The sequence below is a fragment of the Amblyomma americanum genome, chromosome 5 (assembly GCF_052857255.1).
Source record: "Amblyomma americanum isolate KBUSLIRL-KWMA chromosome 5, ASM5285725v1, whole genome shotgun sequence".
Taxonomy (NCBI): domain Eukaryota; kingdom Metazoa; phylum Arthropoda; class Arachnida; order Ixodida; family Ixodidae; genus Amblyomma; species Amblyomma americanum.
Window position 1 is genome coordinate 16,762,569 of NC_135501.1, and position 14,114 is coordinate 16,776,682.

At 46.9% G+C, this 14,114-nt stretch overlaps 1 protein-coding gene and 1 long non-coding RNA gene across 2 annotated transcripts in view; both read right to left on the reverse strand.

Moving 5' to 3' along the window:
* LOC144133721 (cytochrome P450 2J4-like) overlaps positions 1-14,114 on the reverse strand; it is a 443,483-nt gene that overhangs the window by 257,381 nt on the left and 171,988 nt on the right. The window lies entirely within an intron of this gene.
* On the reverse strand, positions 2,689-6,200 carry LOC144134584 (uncharacterized). Its single transcript, XR_013315161.1, has 3 exons — positions 5,802-6,200; positions 4,840-4,965; positions 2,689-3,125 (listed from the first exon to the last, which is right to left on the reverse strand). It is a non-coding gene; the product is annotated as an uncharacterized LOC144134584 (long non-coding RNA).

Sequence of the window (14,114 nt, forward strand, 5' to 3'; positions counted from 1 at the left end):
AACTTGTTTGGCGTGAGCACTGCGTCGGTTAATTTAATAATTCACGAATTTTGCGGCGTGGTTTTGGAGCAGTTGTAAGCACGATTTGTGCATTTCCCAACATCAGCTGAGCTTTACGAGCACATGTGTAAATTCACAGCAGTCTGTGGTTTCTCTCAAGGTGTCGGTGCAGTGGATGGCTGTCATATAGAGGTGTGCCCCCCAAAGCGAGAAGCTGCAGTCTAACACAATTATAAGGGGTAGTAGAGTGTCATTATACTTGCTGTCATCGACCACACATACAGGTTCCTATGCACGAATGTTAGGAGCCCTGGTAGGAACAATGACGCGGCACTCTTTCAGAAGTCTCGACTGCCAACTACTCTGGCTAGTGAGCTGTTCCGACAAGAAACAAAACTCATTAAAGGTGTGGAAGTTGCCGCAATTCTTCTTGGTGATCAAGCTTTCTCCTTGCAGACGCAGCTGATGAAGCTGTTCCCTTTTAAGGTGCCTCTGGGTCCCCTCACAGACCTTTAACTACCGGCTGCCTAGTGCCAGACGTGTTGTTGAAAATGCTTTTAGACGTGTCAAGGGGCGCTTTAGAATGGTACTGAAGAACCTTGAGGATAACATCCACAATGTCAGTTATCTGATCCGTGCTGCTTGTGTGCTGTACAAAGTTTGTGAGCAGCTCAATGACCACTGTGATTCAAGCTAGTTTGGTGGGGTGCAGAGCGCTGATGAAAGGCGGCCTCAGCCGGTGTGCACAAGCAACCGGGAAGAGGTGTCAGGTGTGGCCATCGGCAACGCCCTGGCCAAGCACCTTGCCTTGAGCTAGAATCCATTCTGTGGGAAACTCAAGAGCACCTAAGAAGGACACCTCTACCAAGACGGAACAGCCCTGAACAGATACACACGCATTATTGAAGGAGCAGACTCTGGGTTCGGCTCACGTTAAATGGCTACCATTGCATGCACATGATGCATACTCCATACTAGGGTGAATGTTATGAGGGTTGCAACTAGTGTAATTTTCGTGACCAACATGTTGTTCATAAAATAGGTCTGGTTTATGGAGCTTAGCATTCCAAAGCGGCTAGGGCTGAGTGATGACGTAGTGAACGGCTGCAGAATTTTCAACCACCTAGGGCTCATTAACATGCACTGACATTGCACAGTGCACGAGTGTCTTGCTTTACACCTCCATCCAAAAGCCGCCGTCATGGCCAGGCTTTCAGAAAATAGTCTTGCATTATACAGCTAATGTTAATTATTGGTTCTTGTTAAGCAACAAAACGAAGTGGGTCGTACGAACTACTAGTACTCCTTATGACAACAACTACATGCAACCATCTCTAATGAACAAATAATGAAGTTTTCATTACTTCCTGTAAACAAATTTCGTTTTGCTCGCAGACTATAGTAAAATGCCAGCACCAGCCTTCCATTTTTATATGATTCATTCTTGTTGAGCACTGCTGTTTATGTTGCTGTTTCATTGCCATTGTACTACCTTTTTCATTGTTGTGTTTGCGTCACATGGTCTGCGTATTGGCTGCTATTCTATGACTTGCTGTTTGCTTATAATTTTCGTGTATAACTAGCCGTCTTGGCACACTGCCAATCATCAACTTGTTGGTTCCTAGTCAAGCAGTACAAGCTTTTAGTTTCGCACTCTTACTTCTGAAAGCAGAAGTACTAGCTATTGGGCTAGTTGGTTCATCATAAAGTTGAATGGTACAAAGGAACAAACACGGGAAGACACAGCAGTGGCACTTTTTCTGTCTCTGTGTCTTCCTGTTTTTGTTCATTTGCGCCATTCAGCTTTATTCTAAAACCAGCATAGTGAATGAAATGCATTCACTTTATATACCTTTCAAATAAGGGCCCCCTGGGTGTCACCATATTTTTTCGCTAGGCTGTTGCATGCACCTGGTGCTAGCCCAGTGGAAGCGGATACCTCTGGCCAAGAAAGCTGTTGGTACTTACAATCATATAACAGTGAACATTTTATATCTAGTCGAAAATTAAGCAATAGTTGCGGGAATTTTTTTCTTTTTGCTCATGAAGGCAACGAAATCATGTCGGTCACAGGTGGAAGCTTCATCTTTTTGCAGACATCATCCACGCACAAAGGAAACACAAAAATGTGATGTAAATGTGACTCAATACTTAGAGCTTTGAAAGACCCACAGTGTGATAAATTTCATTACATTGCCATCCCAACTCGTTAAACCAAAGTATGCTTTCTGTGAACAATTTCATGTCATTACTATTTTGCTGTTGTCAAAATTCACCACTGTTCTATCAATTGACCCATACCCCCCCCCCCCCCAAAAAAAACAGTTACGTTGCAAGAAAAATATCAGCCTTGTAGCAAACAGTTCTTGGTGAACAAGCAACAGCCAGTGGTTCTGAGTGGAGAAGCAGGTGGAGTGTTACTGCGAGAGCAGCAGCAATGTACTTGCAACAGACTTGTTTGATTATTGCACTTCTTTACCCCTGCAGTGCATGCATGTGCTCTGTTAATAACTAATACTGCAAGCTACCACGGTAGCCAGCCCGCACAATACAACTCACTGTTTAAAACGCAATACAAAACTTTCAGCAGTATAAGATATTTCATCTCATCACATGCTGTAATATCATAGAAAATCAAATAACTTCCAGCTCTTTTGTTCACTTTTTATTGAGTGAGTCATTATTTTCTTTGTTGTCTAGAGATTTGGCAAGCAGTAGCACCATGCTTGCATTTATGACATTCTCTTGCTTCTAGAGGCACACCACTTTCTAGCGCATTTTGTGTGCCTTGCGGTCGGCTTTTGCTGCTGCCTCGCTTTCTCCTTTACGGAGGACAACTAGCTGCTCTATACAGATCCTTGTCGCTTGTGGTGGCTCTTTTGGGGTTCCCTTCTTTTGGCGCTTGTGCCAGCACCGGCACTGCTGCTTGCGCCACCACTGGCTCTGCTTTTGTCGCCGCTGCTGTTGCCTGTGCTTTGCAGTATAGATACTGCAGCACTAGCACTGCAAATGGGGGAGCTGGCCGCAATTTGTGAGAGGTCGTCTCTTCTGCTTCCTTCAGGCAGGCTGTCCTCCCATGACAGGAGCACTTCTGAGCCATCTGGTGCCTCAGTGACAACTGGCAGCTGCACATGATGAAACGTACAAGACAGCAGGTTATCATCTCATAAAAGAGCTTAAATGAGTCCTAATGTAATGCAATCATCCGCTTCCGCAATATATTAAAAACACAAATTTGTGATGACCCAACTGGAAAGAAGGCAGCGGTTCAAATTTTTGTTTTCCTGAACTTAACTAATTAGATTATTGAAGATCCCAACATGTACATCAGCATTCCCTAGCCACAACATTCATATGGACCTCTGGGTTCAGTTCAGTTTTTTTCTGACTACTGTTACGGAGTGCAATCGCCTTCCTTTAAGGTTTATGTGACGCGAAATATTTTGTGAAGGAGTTGGAGGATTTTTGTACGGCTCCTAGTGTTTGTGTTGTGATGAATGTTGGATTTTGTATCCTTTAAATTACTTGTGGCTGTTGCGGCTGATGGTTTTATGGCTTTTATTTGTGTGCCCCTCCTGCTTGGGCCAAACGTATGGCTCGCAGTATGTACAAATAAATATTTGAATGAACAGCTGAACAAGACAGCATACCAAGCTGATCAAAGTCAATAACAAGGAATATGTTAAACATCTGCAAGCATGTGGATCATGGTTGACCTAGGGTAAATCGAGCTGATGAGGTTGAGTTGAACAAAACTACATTGGAAGGTGAGGTGCGAACTCTGGCGCAAGGCGCTGCGATTTGAAGACGCAAGTGCCATTTCCGCTTCCCATTGCCAATAATGCCCATGGTTGTCGAAGTAGCTTACTCTACATACCCCCCCCCCCCCCACGAGCCGAGTCTGTCCACTCGTTCCAAAGGAAGGATTGCTGGGTCCGTTGGTTCATCATTCAAGGCTTAAAAACAGCACGAAAAATGGGATGATGCAGAAAGAAGGAGTAGACAGCACTGCACCTGCAATTGAGTGTATTTTATGTGAAATGACAATAAATAAGGTATGGTCAAAGAGCTTATAGACAAAAACGCAATACAATACAGATATTACTAATATTCTTCGAACGAAGACAGCGCAAAAAAGGTCAACCACACAAGAGGACACCACACAAAGAATGTTTCTCTTCTGTGATTGTCCTTATTTACGCCGTTGTTCGTTCCTAGTATGAATCACCAACTAGCTCACCACTATGATTTATTGAAGTACTTGGACTTTACAGATATCACATAGAAATTTATTATCTACTTAATAATTCACGAAAATAAAGGCACCAAAATCCTGGTGCATACCATAACTTCATCTTACTTACTTCATCAGACTTAAGTCGCATCCATCCGTAGTGTGTGCATCTTGATATATGATTCCCACATGAAACAAATGACGTAACCTAAACCAGCAATGCACATTGAACTCGCAGTTCAACAAAGCGGTCTTTGCTCTGGCATAGTAATATTAAGTATATGGGGAGACAACCAGGTAACTACCGATACGTTGAATTGCTAGAACAAAAACAAGGATTTATGGGCGAGCAGTGGGAGCGGCTTGGCTAGTTGGTTCACGCTTCATGACAAAGAACAACAGCACAAGGCAAAAATGTAGATGTGGAGGCCAATGCCCATGTTTGTGGGAGTGGTTTACAGGACTGCTTGAGTCTGTTCTTTATTTTCTATTGATGGCCAGTATTTTATAATCAGTATAAGTTCCGCGCTGAGAAATGAGCAGCAATAGAATTCTGAAGTGATCTGAACGACAGATAACACGCGATGTTATAAATCACAAACTACCTCTAAACTTTCCTCGACTCGCCCATCATCGTTGATGGGAAGGCAGCCGAGGAAACTGTGGAGCTGCCAGTAGAAATCCATGGGACACCAGGCGACCCAGCTGAAGTGTCTGTCCGTCTGAGCTGCCTGGACAAATAAATATGATGTGAGCAATTAAATGTGTCGCTAAAAAACGTTTGAAGCTTGTGATCACAGAATTTCTCTCCGTGGATTAAGCTTCACTGTACACATTCTTAATGCAATACTAAAATTTCATAGATAAGTGTCTACTGCATGTGTACAGGTACTGGTGAATTTAATGAATGCAATTTACATTTGCAATGTGGCTAAACTAAATCCTGCTAGTTGCAGCTTTGCAATCGAAACCACGACTGTGCATTATGGTTCAACTATTGTCACTCTAGCAACATCTTACTTGGTTAATTTCTAGATTTATTTATTTCATATATCTTTCCCAGGCTGCACTGTGTATACTACTTCACAAAAACTTCTAGTACACAAAGAAGCCTGATAAAGAAATATGAAATAAATCTAGAAATTTAATTAACTACATTGTTTCTATAGCAGGTGGCCAGAAATAGTGACGCGTACTGCAATGCTGTCAGCGCTGCAGCTCGCAATACGCAAATAAAAACGACGAACAACACGTGTGTAACGAGGAAGACGAAGTTTGCATGCAGCGCCGTCCATTCGTGCACGAGCGAAGATTCTAAGTGCTGCGTATGCTCCTCCTGCCTGGGGTCATTACTCTCGAGTCCTTACTACCTCAACAATGCATTCACAAGATCGTCTTTGACACTCCAGAACTGTGCGACGACGGCGAAGAGAATCGACGCGTTGCTCCAGCGGCAACACATGCTACTGTCGCCCATGCAAGGCTGACGTAAGCAGTTCAGCTGCACTACGAAAAGAGCGCCAAGAACCCGATGGCACGAGTATCATTCGGTAAAAGTCGCACTTACCGGTATTTCTTGTTGAGGTTTTCCATTTTCAGCTTCATTTGTTTGCTGGTGTATGAGCCTTCTCCCGGATGACACAACTCTGGGCGGTCGAGTCGTTCGATGTTGCTGTTGCCACGGGCGCCTCCATCTTGTCGGTTAAGGTAGCAAACGGAAGTTGGCAAGCTCAGTTTGGGTAACTGTGGTTAGGTGGCGTAACTGCAGTTTCGTCTGCCGTGTGAGCGCGGCTAACTATAGTTACGGGGAACCGTAGTTACCTTAACTGTGGTTAAGGTCGCCCGTGTAAATGTGGTATAACTCATGTTATGCTAATATTACGTCTGGAGTTACACAAGACAATGTACTGGGAACTTTGCTTCTTATCATCAATATTAATGATTTACCCAGTTGTGTGACGTCTAGAATCAGTCTCTTTGCTGACGATAGTGTGCTTTATCGATGTATAATCTGCAACGCTAATGGCAAATTACTGACGTCTGACTAAGAAGCAGCGAAAAGCGCATGGAGTTCTAATTTGTTAATTCCGTGACATCTTTCCAAAACTAAACTCATGTCTTTCACCAACAAGCCACATATTCCTACCACCTACTCTCTTGATAGCTATAGTGTAGAATTCACCAGTACTTACAAGTATCATGGCATTAACCTTCAGTCCGACTTATCATGGAGTCATAATATTAATCTCAGTCTTGTCTCCGCTAATCGTACTTTCAGATTTCTCAAACATAATTTAAGAGAGGCCGCAACACACGTAAAAAGCTCGAGTATACCACATTAATTCGTGCGAAACTCGAATAACCGTTTGCTATTTGGGATCCTCATCAAACTTGTATCATCGGCAACATCGAAGCCTTGCAAAACCGTGCTGCGCTATTTATCTTATTATCATTATTCATATTATAGCGGCACCTCATTGAAGTCTAAAGCCGAGTTAGAAAACTTTGTACCGCGCCGTAAAGTTCGCAGCCTATCACTTGTCCATAAGCTTTATCACCATCCTTCCCTTCATGGTGAATTCTTTCAGCCACCGCCAGTTATCTTTCCACGTCGGGATCATCCTTACAAATTTAAACTCATTAACTGCCAGTCATCCCATTATGGACATTCTTTTTTACCACGCTCAGTAACTGAATGGGACGCTTTATCATCAGACATTGCCACAGAATCTGACCTAAATAAGATCTGACACCTTACTCACTCTTGTTTCAACGACTAAAATTATTTTTTCTTTCAGCGTACTTCCTTCCTCCTTATCTTTTTTTTTTCATTTGTACTTCAGCGCACTTTTTCCCGCGATGTCTTTTTCTTGCGGTGCTGTTATTTATTTCTAAGATTTTCCTGCAATATGCGTTGTTCCGACTGTTTCGTGGGTGCCTATTTTTCATAAATATGTGTGATTGGTCTGCTTGTTTCAGAGCAATATTATGAACTCTAACCAATGCCTTGTACCCGCTTCCCCCCTCTCTCCCCCCTCATGTAGTACATGAGGGGGGAGGGAGAGGGGAAGCGGCCCTCGAATGAGGGCGTTTGGGGATATTTTAAATAAATAAGTAAATATGAGCTGTTGAATTTAAAGCGTTAAGTTTAAATTCAAGAACGCTGGGCTTCATTTGAAGGTCCCTTTCACTATCACCGCCATCTATACGTAAAATTGCCGACGAAACTTACATACTTTACCACAACCTCCCCAATCTCAGTGATTCTGGCCGCCACAGTGGCTCAGTAGTTACGGCGCCCGGCTGCTGACCCGAATGACGCGAGTTCGATCCCGGCAGCGGCGGTCGAACTTAGATGGAGGCGAAATTCTAGAGGCCCGTGTGCTGTGCGATATCAGTGCAAGTTAAAGAACCCCAGGTGGTCGAAATTTGCGCAGCATTTCACTACGCCGTCCCTCATAGCCTGTGTCGCTTTGAGACGTTAAACCTCCATAAAACGAAATTCTCCGTGATTTTGTACTAGTTCCACCAGTGCGGACACCAACTTGTCTGTTCAACTCCATAAGCATTCTGCGCTTACATGGATCTACTAACGCCCTTAAAAAATGCTTTTTACCAGCCGCAATTCAGGAGTGGAATCAACTTCCTGGTTCGAACGTGATCCTGTTAGATTTTAACACTGCCTGACATGTCGTCTTACATCATAAATTGTTGATTCCTCTTCCTTTTCATTACAGAGCCTGTATTACTTAAAGTGCGATTTTGGATTTGCGCCTATTGACTGTTTTATGCTTGTGTTTTGGCCATCAATTGTTGTGGTCTTCTTATGCGTTACAACCCCCCCCCCTCTTGTGCAAAACCCCACCCGGCGCATTTAAGGGTATAATAACTGATGATGATGATGATGAATAAACTAGAAAGTGTCTCGACAGCACTTGGTAACTAGGAGAGTCTAGAATTTTGTATTCTTTCTATGCTTTATATGGCCTGAATTCCATCGTCAAGTGAAATATTAGTGTATAGCGACACCACGTCAAGTAACCAGAAAAGCGCTTTGAAGGAAGGTGACATTGTATAATTCTTTCAGGAAATGATTGGTGCGCTGTGTGTAAGTTGGGTGTTTCGGCGGTATATGTTTGATGAGAAAATCGATGTAATCTGACGATCGGTTCAGTGAATGTGCCAATACTAGAGACCTAGTCGCCCTGTGTTATTTTCTTTGTGTACTTTCGGGAGCTTGTAGAATACCGCGCAAAGGAATTCCTTGGCGTCGGCGGCCTACTTACTCGCGGGAGTAATCCCCCTTTATCGGTTACTTTATTGATAGTTTTTGCTATGATGTTTTGTTGCTATGTGGTGATGTCTGATTTCCGTTTCTTATAGAATTTTTGGTTTTTGAACTCTCCGTTGCCCTCCTTATTATAGGCATCTTTTTATATTATATCTATACCTCCACCTTTGGCTGCGGGCTTAAGGACAATGTCAGTTTGTTTACAAAGTGAGCCTAAGGCGTTGCGCTCTTTTGTTGTGAGATCAGGTGGCCCATATTTTTGTGTGCCGAAGGCTTTAAGAATGTCCTTTTGTACTGATTTTATATATAGGTCGAGATGTTTATCCCTAAAAGTTTTGGGTGTTCACTGTTCGTGAGATCAAGGGTGCCGAACAATAATTGAGTTTGGTTTCTCGAAAAAATAATCCCGTAACCTGAGAATGCGAAAAAACAGTTAACGATGATCCATGGAAAGTGAGAGTAGCGCAAAACGGGACAAAGGGACAGAGAAAGACAGACACAACACACAGACAACACACAGACAACACACAGACCCACACACAGACAACAGTATCTTCATTTAAACAGCTGCCACTCATGCCACTCCAAAGCTTCAATCTCATATTCACAGACCATCAGATTCAAACGAATTTCCTCACGATCGAAAGGTTTTCGCGAAACGCTAATCGCATGCGGGACATTCCAAGGAAACAACATTACCCGCCCTCTATAATAAACGATGCCATTATAAGGGCAGAAGCAAATAATTATAATCATGTCTCTGAGGAATCACAGCGCTTTAATCTCACACTCTGTCACGGATCTCTCCGGAGAACACTAGGACTGAAAGAATGGACAAGGCGACGGGTGTACCCACACAAACGCACATTTAATACACCCTACGTGACACGCACACTAGAACACAAAAGTAACAAAACTAACACAAAACACAGACTATAAATACACACGACCCGGGCACGCTGCTACTAGCGTCTACTACTAGTGTTCTACTATTAGCGGTCGGCGTTCGTGCTCACGGTTGGTTCGGTGTGGCTGCGGCGTTGTATGGGTCCAGTAGGCGGCGTCGAGGCGGCGTTCGCCGTGCTTGGGCAGCGTCGCTGGTGGTGTTCGACGTGCTCGGGCTGCCGTCGCTGGCTGCGTCGTACAAGCTCCAGGTCCAAGCGCCCGTGAGGTGATGCCGGTGTTGTTGGCGTTGGGGGCAGCACCCGGTGTTGCAAAAGGGTTGCAAGCCCCAAGGGTAGCGTTGGCCTGGCGGCCTGGGGCAAAGCTGAAAACATCCGAAGGTCCCGGCAAAAGATGAGTCGACTGGCAACAGAACAACTTGTTTATTCTGGCATCGCAAAAGAGCAGCCGGTCAGGGCGACCACGTTACTCGAAGGAAGAAATGAAGTCCCTTTGGCGTCCGGGGCAGCTGCTATTTATACGCTCGGAGTCGAGGGCAAGAAGGAACGGCTGGGGATGAGTCGCACGAGACGGCGACGCTCAGACATGTTCAGACGTGACGTGCGCGTCCGCCGGGCCGGCGCCGGTCAGACCTCCTCGCCTCCCAGTTGGGAGCTCCTCTCCCCGGCTGCCGCGCTTTGACAAGCATGGGCACCAACATGCACACACACACACACGCACACACGACGACACGTGGCATTGAAACCTGCCTGGACCCGCTTGGCGAGCGGCGCTACGGCAGCACTGAACGGGCCCAAAATGACCGCCACTTTGAACGAAGCCCCGGCGTCCGTTGCATCCGCGCCGGCTATACCGCGCGTCGCAGGCGAAACGTTACAGACCGCCCCGCCGGGAGAAGGAGATCCCGATGGTCAGGGGACTGCATCCGCTGTCCAGAGGGATGTCGCTCGATGATGCTCGTAATCGAAACCGGTCGTCCCTCGACGTTGCTTGAGCGCAGCGCACAGAGAAGGCCTCGTTCTCGGGTTCAGGATCACACAGGACACTGCAAAGTCACTTCGGGAGAGTTGCCATTTTTGTGCTCGTTCCCAGCAAGCGTTAGAACTACGCCGAAACGCAACCGCTCAGTTAGCAAGTACGAGACAACCCTCACTAAGCTCTGCCAGGCTCTTTCCCCTTTTATACTACTGCCTAGTTCCTTACAGTAGTCAAGCAGCACTCAGAACGCGTCCACAAATTGGAAAATTGCACAAGAAAGCACATAATCACTTTGAAACACTAATCAAAAGCAATATGTTAAAAATCCTGCCTCAGGAAGAAAACATCAGTAACAAACAACTTTGAGGCGGATTCCCACGTTAGGGGCTTCGACTTAAGCCATCGGCGTTACCGTTGAGACCCCTTTTTGTAACGCACCTCAAAGGAATATTGTTGCAAAGCGAAGCTCCAGCGCAGGAGGCGGCCATTTTTGGGAGAGATGGTCTGCAGCCATTGGAGCGGGCAGTGATCCGTCTCAATGATAAACCTCGAGCCGGCTAGGTAGCATGACAATTTCTGAACGGCCCACACGAGACACGCACACTCTTTCTCGGTGGCGCTGTACGCCTGCTCACGACAGGGGTGTTCCACTTCTCCATTGTCCCTTTGGCACAGTACAACGCCCATGCCTCGCTCACTAGCATCGCACTGAACAACGAACCCTTTTGTGTAGTCTGGCGATCGTAGCACAGGCTGGCTTGTTAGGGCGCTCTTTAGGGCGCTAAAAGCTCTTTCCTTTGTCTCGCTCCACACGACTGTTTGGGGCTCTGTTTTTCTTAGAGCATCCGTCAGGGGAGCCGCGATATCGGAGTACCTGGGGATGTACCTCTGATAGTAGCCGGCGGCACCTAAGAACGACCGAATATCGGTCTTCGTGCGCGGTTGCGGGAAGTCTCGCACAGCGGCCACCTTTATTTCAGAGGGGCGGCGACGACCCTGTCCAATCACGTGACCGAGGTAGACAACCTCGGCCTGTGCTAATTGGCACTTGGGAGCCTTGACTGTCAAGCCCGCTTCGCGCAGGCGGGTTAGCACTGCCCGCAAGTGTGCCATATGCTCAGACCAGGATGCGGAGAATATCGCTACGTCGTCTAAATACGGTAAAGCTAATTCTTCCTGTCCCCGCAACACTTTGTCCATGAGGCTTGAAAAGCAGTATGGCGCGTTCTTCAAACCAAAACTCAAAACTTTAGGACGGAATGTTCCCATTGGTGAAATGAACGCCGCATACCTACTAGCCTCTTCTGTAAGTGGAACCTGCCAATAACCCTTGACAAGATCTAGGGTGGAAATAAACTGAGCGCTACTAACTTTCTCAAGGCGCTCCTCGATGTTAGGGATCGGATAAATTTGATCCTTAGTGATGGAATTAAGCCTGCGGTAGTCGACGCAAGGACGAGGTTCCTTGCCCGGTACCTCAACTAAAATCAAAGGGGAGGCATAATCACTCTCACCCGCCTCAATAACACCGAGCTGTAGCATTTTCTTTACCTCAGCCTCCATAATATCGCGCTGGCGGGGTGACACCCGGTACGCCTTGGATCGTACTGGCTCTGGGGAGGTAAGTTCTATATCATGAGTAAGGACAGAAGTCCTACCAGGCCTCTCAGAGAACTGACCTTGAAACTCTTGTAAGAGTTGGTGTAGTTCGGTTTTCTGCTCAGCCGACAGCGGTGCTTTAATGATTAAGCCACTAATGACCTGATCGGGGTCTTCCCTGTTCGTCACTGAGCCTAGTCCCGGAAGCTCGACCGGAAGCTCTTCTAACATTCTCGTGTCGGGCATTTCCTCTCCAGTACCTGGTGCCTTCAACGCTACAGGCTCAATTTTATTCAGTTCGGACGTGCTCTGAATATCGGCTTGCTGCGCCTCCGACCCTTTCTCATTGTTCGACAACGTCGGCCCCGCAACTACCGCCTTTGCAGCGAGCTCCCGAACTCTCGATCTGGTTAAGGCCTGAACGCTAGCCTCACCAAACAAAAGCCCCTTCTCGCGCAGGAGGTGATCGGACCTGTTCGAAAATAGGTACGGGTACTGGGGGGGGGGGGGCAGCCTAGATGACACTACGGCCTCCGTCTCAAGTGCTCCGAAAGGTCCTTCAATAAGCACTTTTGCTACGGGCAGACACACGCTATGAGCTTCCACGGCTTGCTTGATCCATGCGCACTCGCCCGTGAACATATCGGGTTCTACGTAAGAGGGGTGAACTACATCCATTGTAGCTGCGGAATCACGAAGCACTCGGCACTCTTTCCCGTTCACGAGGAAGTCTCGCATGTAAGGCTCGAGAAGCTTCATGTTCTCGTCAGTGCTACATAATGACAAACACACGACTTCTCTTTTTGTTTCTGGACACTGCGCCGAAAAGTGACCCGGCTTCTGGCACGTATAACACACGCGCGCTTGCCTCCTCTCGAACCGCTTTCTGCGTTCGGCTTCGGCTGCCGCCGTCTCCTTACGTTCGGTCGGACTGCTTTCACTCGCATCCGCACTACGCGTGTCCCCCCTTGCTCTCATGGGTGTGAACTTCGGCCTCTCAGACTTGGAGCCAAACTCATCCTTTTGACCGTCCCTAGCTCCGCGAGCCCGACGCGTCACAAACTCCTCGGCTAGCTCGGCGGCTTTAGCCACTGTACTAACGTCTGGCCTATCCAAGACCCAGTACCGCACGTTCTCAGGTAACCGACTATAAAACTGTTCCAGCCCGAAACACTGCAGAATTTTCTCGTGGTCACCAAACGCTTTCTCTTCTTTGAGCCACTCCTGCATGTTTGACATAAGCCTGTAGGCAAACTCTGTATATGACTCACTTCTACCTTTTTCATTTTCTCGAAACTTTCGACGGAACGCCTCCGCTGACAGCGTGTACTTTTTTAGCAGACTCGATTTCACTTGGTCGAAATCCTCTGCCTCCTCTCTCTTCAAGCGAGCGACTACGTCGGCCGCCTCGCCGGGTAGCAAAGTGAGCAAGCGCTGTGGCCACGTTTCCCGAGAGAACCCCTGCTTCTCGCACGTTCGCTCAAAGTTAACCAGGAACAAACCAATGTCCTCTCCAAGCTTAAACGGCCGTATCAGGTCAGTCATTTTGAACGATACTCGTTCTCCTGCACCGTGTGCCTGACTTCCATTACGAGCGCGTTCCATCTCTACCTCGAGACGCTTCATTTCCAAAGCGTGTTGACGGTCGCGCTCTTCTTTATGTTCGCGCTCGTCTTTCTCTTTTTGCTCTTTACGTTCGCGCTCGTCTTTCTCTTTTTGCTCCCTCTCCTCAATGGTCTCAAGGCATTCCGACAGCTCGTCATCCTCAGCCTCCAACTCAAGAATAGCCCTTAGCAGTTCTGGTTTTCTGAGTTTGTCTGAGACATCCAGACCCAACTCTTTTGCAAGCTCCAGCAATTTCGGTTTGCGCAACGACTTCAAATCCATGGCTGCTCCGAATGCTGCTTTCTCTACTGCCTACTATTGTCTTGCCGCAAACTAACCCGGCAGCAACGACAACCACAATTACCAGCTCTGTTTCTGACACTAACAAAAGCCTGGCAGAGTCCCGCACTCACCAAACCTCGCAGCCAAGAATTCAGCGCAGTCGTTCCGCTGCAGGCAACCAGTCATCACACAGGGCTCGTTGCACTGCTTCCGGATGGTCGT